The sequence below is a fragment of the Vicugna pacos genome, unplaced genomic scaffold, assembly GCF_048564905.1.
Source record: "Vicugna pacos unplaced genomic scaffold, VicPac4 scaffold_113, whole genome shotgun sequence".
NCBI classification, from domain to species: domain Eukaryota; kingdom Metazoa; phylum Chordata; class Mammalia; order Artiodactyla; family Camelidae; genus Vicugna; species Vicugna pacos.
In genome coordinates this window covers 680,334-686,531 of record NW_027328793.1, presented here as the reverse complement: position 1 = coordinate 686,531, position 6,198 = coordinate 680,334, and positions in this window count along the sequence as shown.

Genomic DNA, 6,198 nt, shown 5'->3' with positions numbered 1-6,198 from the left:
GACATCTTCCCAGAGCTTTGCGAACAGCTCCCACCCAGCAAGTGCCCACAGGATGTGTTTTGTGACTGAACTCTTGTAGGCAGGTGGTCTGAGAGCAATGTTTGCTCTGGTGCCAGCAGCAGCCTCTGGGGACGCCTCCCTGTGTGGCCCAGCCCTCGGCCCTCCCTCAGCTGCACACGTTCACCAGCCCCGCCCTTCTCACCTTGGGGCTGTGCCTCAGTGGGCTCCTGGTCCTCCACCTGACTCGCAGGGAGCTGGTCCAGGTCAGAGCCGGGTCTGCTGAGCTGCCTGTCAGCCGCGGGCAGGACCCTGGCGTGCCGCCTGGGCGGTTTCTGGGGAGGAGGCCGTCGTGGTGGCGGGGACCCCTCCGTGTGCAGACTCACCCGGAGCTGGTGCTGGCCCTGAGAAGCGTGCAGCGGCCCCTCGCTCGGGGAGGCGGCGTGGGTGTCCTGATCCAGCGGCTCCTGCAGTGTCCGGCTCTGCAATGACAGTGAGCGGCAGCGGGCCCGGCCCGGAGGTCTCAGAGCCCGGCCCGGAGGTCTCAGAGCCCTGCCCGGCCAGGACCACTCCCGCTTCTGCCCGCTCGACCCTGTGCTGCCCGATCAGACTGGGACCTTGGTCAGCTGAGACGGCCACCCGGGAGGGAAGAGACACAGCCAGAGGGCACGGGCTTGGACTCGTGCGGCAGGTCCCTGCCCGGCTGGCCACAGCCCAGCCCGCCAGCTGGGACCCGGGGTGTGGATGTGACAGGCCCCCCAGGCCTCTGACCTGCTCGTGCTTGAGGCAGGCCCCACCCACCCCAGCCCAACGTGACTGCCCACCTCCACCAGCAAAGGGAAGGGGATGTGGGGCTATACCCGGGTGGGGCCTGAGTGGTGGCCTGGGCTGGTCGGGCCTGCCCCGGGCCTCCCTGGGTTACCTTTGGGTCCCTGTGGCCAAAAGGCCAGAGGCGCCTGGGGTGAGAGCTGAGCCAGCGCCGGCACCGCTGGCCCAGCCCCTGGCTGCGGGCCTTGCGGGCACCGCGGCCTCGGGGTGTTGGGACGCAGCAGAACATGGGTGACTGAGTTGAGCTGAGTTCACCAAGCGGGTGAGCCGAGTAGGGGCTTCTCGACAGAGTGGGTGCCCGGTGACCTCGGGTCTAAGTTCTGTTGGGTTCGGTTGCCAGGGAAATGAGGTCACTTCCTGGGATCCCCTTCCCCAAGCTTCCTCCTTCCGTAGAGCTCCCCAGGGGCCCCTCTGGGCTGCTGACTGCTCACCTCCCAGCCCATGCCGTGTCCGTGTCCGCACACAGTGACGCCACCTCGGCCCCCCTGCCCAGGACCCTGCGGAGGCCTGGATGCAGCCAGGGTGCCAGCTCTGAGGACGCAGCTGGGTTCGGACCCGGCCCGCCGTCGTCCGCAGTGCTGTCACCCTGGACGAGCTGCCTGCCTCTCAGGGTCTCCCCAGTCCCCCGTCGGCACAGTGGGGATCATCCTGGCCCCTCCTTCCCGGGGAAGCCATCGTGTCTCCAGAGGCACAAACACCTGCCTCACCTGTCAGTCCCGCGGGCTGGCATCACAGGGAGCTCGCGCGCAGACTCAGCAAAGGGAGGGCCCCAGAGAGGGCTGGCGGAGCGCAGAGCACACCCCACACAGCCTGGGTGGGGTCTGCCCTGGGGTCCGGAGAAAGTCACTCCCCTTGCCACCTGCTTCCCAGCTCCCTGTCGGGGCGGGGGGTGGGGAGAAAGTGAACATAACTGTGACTTCGTTCTCGCTGGCATACCACCTCCTGGGTCACTGGGTCATGTTTAGATTCAGGCCCAGTGTCTCATCTCGGCCCCTCGGGTGGGCTGCCCCACAATGCTCTCTGCTTTTATGCCTTCTGGTCACGTTTCCTCGTGTGAGCCCCCACCACACCCTCCCCTGCAGGGTGGATGGACATTGGGACCTGGTTGTGACATGCAGAGTGACGTGTGAAAATGGGCGTGACTTCCGCTCGTTCCCAGCTCCGCTGTTCCTTCTCCCCCTTTGTGTCTCTCAGCGCCTGTCTTGTCTCTCTCTCTCTGTTTCTCTCTCCCTCTGCCTGTCTGTGTGTCAGTCTCTCTGTCCCTTTTCCTGGATGCATGTGCGTGTACATTTACGTGCGTACCTGTGTATTTCTGGGTTTGTAATGTTAGGGCCCGGGGCAGGTCACTTCTGAAAATGCCTTGATGACATACTGATTGTTTTCATGTTGCTGAAGTAAAACCTTCTTTGCAAGTTGTGCGAGCACTTTGGTGGAGTCAGCTGTAAGGATCGGCACTGCCGGGGAAGGGCTGCTGCGCCTGTGGCCCTTTGATGCGTCCTGCACACTGTTTCCCTGGAGAGGTGTGTCTGTTCTCTCATCCATCCGGGGGATCTGCTGGGGCCTCTGCCTCCTCACGTTGTCACCAGGGCTGGCTGTCACCAGGCTAAAGACCTGCCAGCGTCATGGTGACCAGTGCTGTCTCCACAGTGTATCCGTCTGCCTCTGTCCTCCCCCGAGAGGTCGAGCAGGTCTAACGCACACTGGCCACCTGCTGTGCCTCTCCTTGGATCTGCGTGTGTGTTTTGTTTGTTTAGAGCGCTGGGTTTCGAGAGGTTTTTGGACCCCGGGGTTGTGTAGCCTTTCTCCAAGCTTGGGACCTCGCGGGTCGTGGAGTCTCTTTCCGGGTATATTTCTGGGCTTTTGCTGGTTTCTTGGTTTGTGGGGCTTTTGTTTTTGCCCCAGGAAGAGCTAAGCATCTCCCTTCTGTCTTGTGGCTGTGGCGTCCCAGGGGGAAGAGCAGCGCCTCCCCCGAGGTTATGCAGAGAGTTACCCAAAGGGCTTCATTTTGCACATGACATCTTTAGCCCACCTGGATTTCCCTTTCCAAGAATCAAAATGCGATTTCAAGTGAAAACAAAAGAAAACATCACCAGCCCCCGCTTAAGCCACGTGGGCAGGCACGCAAAGCCAGCTTTCCTGTGGCTTCATTGACAGGGAACACCCAGGAGAGGTAAAGACACCCAGAGGGGAAGAGGACTCGGGGCTGTCAGGGGCTGGGGGGTGAGGGCGTGGGGGGCAGTGCGTGCTGTGGATCCAAGTTTTTACTTTGAAGAAAGGAATGGTGTGAGCCTGCATGGCAGTGATGCTCGCACGGCATCGTGAAGGCCCCTAGTGCTCCTGAATTGCAGAATTTCAGAGGGACAAAGTCTATATTTTATTAAAAGAAACTTAAAAAGGCAAGATAAAGGATGCCATAACCGATATGAAAGAAACAGAGGCAAGTGAAGAAAAACCAAACACAAATCACTTCAGGGGAATGGAAGTCAAGGTCGGGTGCGGGAGGGGATTCACGGTGGGATTTTGAAGAAGAAGGTGCGGGTGGGCGCAGAGGGGGCTCAGCCCCAGGGGCTGCTGACGCCTGAACTGGCTGTCCGTGGCCCAGCGGTCCAGCTGCAGGTGCAGCATCTTCAGGACCTTTGGAAGCAGCGGGAGCTGCGGGACCTTGAGGAGCAGCAGGAGCTGCGGGAACTTCAGGAGCAGCAGGAGCTGCGGGAGTTTAGGGATAGGATTGGGGTTAGGGTTAGGGGTTGGGGTTAGCGTTAGGGGAGAAGGAGGAGAAGGGTTAGGGTTAGAGGGGAGGAGGAGCAGGAGTAGAATAAGGTTAGGTTTAGCAGTTGGGTCAAGTTAAGGTTTGGTTTATGGTTAGGGTTTGTGTTCTCGTTCTGGTTTGAGGTTCTGGTTAAGGCTATGGTTAGGGTTAGGGGCTGGGTTAGGGTTAGGACTTGGTGTAGGGGTTAGGGTTAGGGGTTTGTGTAGGACTAGGGCTAGGGCTAGGGCTGGGCTGTACGTGGGGGAGGGGGAGCCAGACTAGGATGAGATGTCAGTTGGAAGATCCCAGTCCCTGCAGATGACAGCAGCTATGGGGTTGGAGGGGAAAGACACTACCCACATGATGGAAGGTAGACCCCAGTCCTGGAGGCTCCCTGGTGTGCGGGGGGTCCTGCCATCAGTGGTCCCATCACCGGGAGGAAGAAAGAACCACTGGGAGTCATACATAGCTATCAAAGGAATAAAACCAAACACAAAATAAGAATCAGCAGAATGCGGTAATCCAAACATATAGGACAGTCAAATGTGCTTATACATATTGAAGGAATAATTCATGTTAGTTATAAATAATAAGTAGTTCTTTTGTGTCATTATTATTATTATTATTATTATTATTATTATTATTATTTAGATTCCTCATATAAATGATGTTATATGGCATTTTCTTTCTCTTTCCGGTCCAATTCACTTTGAATGACATTCTTCAGGTCCATCCATATTGCTGCAAAGGCATTATTTTATTCTTTTTCATGGCTGAGTAGTATTCCATTGTATATATGTAACCAAGCTTCTTTATCCAGGCATCTGTTGATGGACATTTGGGTTGTTTGCATGTCTTGGCTATTGTAAATTGTGCTTCTATGAACAGTGGGGTGCAGGTGTCTTTTGAGTTATATTTTTATATATATTTATATAATGAAAGGTCATAATATATGAATATCACTCATAAAGGAATATTTTCCTTGTATCAATGTAAACATATCACAAAAAGTTAATTTGCATAAATGTATAAAATGCTGTACAATAATAGTATAAACTGATTGTCACTATATAAAATCAATATAGACAAATGTATTAAAAAACCTCAATAGACAGGTCAAGATAAATAACATTGTGTGAATTTCTAAACACTGTGATGTTAGTATGGCTTTGTTCTAGTGGCAAAGGCACTCTTTCATATGAGAGTATTTTGAGTGAAAAACAATGCACAGTTTTAGAAGTGAAATAAGTATATGGTATGAACAAACTTTATAAAATTCAATATAGATAAATAACCCAAACCTTTAAAACTATTACATGGTCAGCACTCAACAGTACCTAGTGTATAGATAATGCAAAAACAGTCTCTTAAACTGTAATACTTTATTAACTCTAAAATACCCTGTGATCCTAACATGTATATTAATTATGAATATCAAAATGTATTTTTGAGAATTTCTTTTTGGTGACATTTTTACAGCCTATATATTCTGGCAAGTAAAGATCAAGATCATTTTCTAATTTATCTAAGATGAAACATTTATATCTCAAAATTAGTGAAATCCTTATTTGAATAAAAGTTACATTTAAATGTGAATTGCTGGATCATGTTAATCAGTCAATCAACCAATCAGTCTAGAATTTATCAAGCAAATGACCCTCAGTAATGATGCTTAAGACTTATGGTCCATTAAGCCGGACCAGGTGAGGAAGGCAATGAAAGTGTCTTATTTCCTTATTTATGTATGTATTTATTTCTTTTTATTTAACATTTTTTATTGCTATATTCATTTTACAAGGTGGTGTCAATTTCCCATGCAGAGCACAATTTTTCAGCTATACATGAACATACATATATTCATTGTCACATTTTATTCACTGTGAGCTGCCACAAGAGCTTGTGTACATTTCCCCGTGCTGTACAATATAATCTTGCTTATTTATTCTGCATATGCCTGTCAGTATCTACAAATTTTGAACTCCCAGACTGTCCCTTCCCATCCCCCTCCCCCTTGGCAACCACAAGTTTGTATTCTCTGTCTATGAGTCTGTTTCTGTTTTGTATTTATGTTCTTTTTTTTTTTTTAATTCGACATAAGAGTGATGTCATATGGTATTTTTCTTTCTCTTTCTGGCTTACTTCACTTAGAATGACATTCTCCCAAAATGTCTTAATATTGCATCTAATTAGAAGAATGGTGGATGATCTGGGGTCCACCTTCAACCACATATTATGCTCCTGGGAAATAAATAAATCTTATGGGATTGTCAGCTAGAATCCAACTTAGATGTATGATTTGAAGCAGACCACTTAATTTATTGTTTTTATGTGTATAAAGTTAAGACTGTATCAATTGTAAACAATTATCCAAATCTAAAATCTATGCTCACTTCATTCCATGAAGTCGAGGATATCACAGACAGCAATGCCTCTTTCAAAGAAAAGCGGTAAATCTAAAATGCTGAAAATTGTATTATCACTTTTAATAATGTATTAAATCTTTCAGTGTAAAAATTGCCACACATAATACGAGAGAGAGCGTATGTGTATCCTCCATGTATTTAAAAGCATGAGTCACTATGAATGGAATCATTCTATCAGTTTGCCACATCCTCCTCTAATTG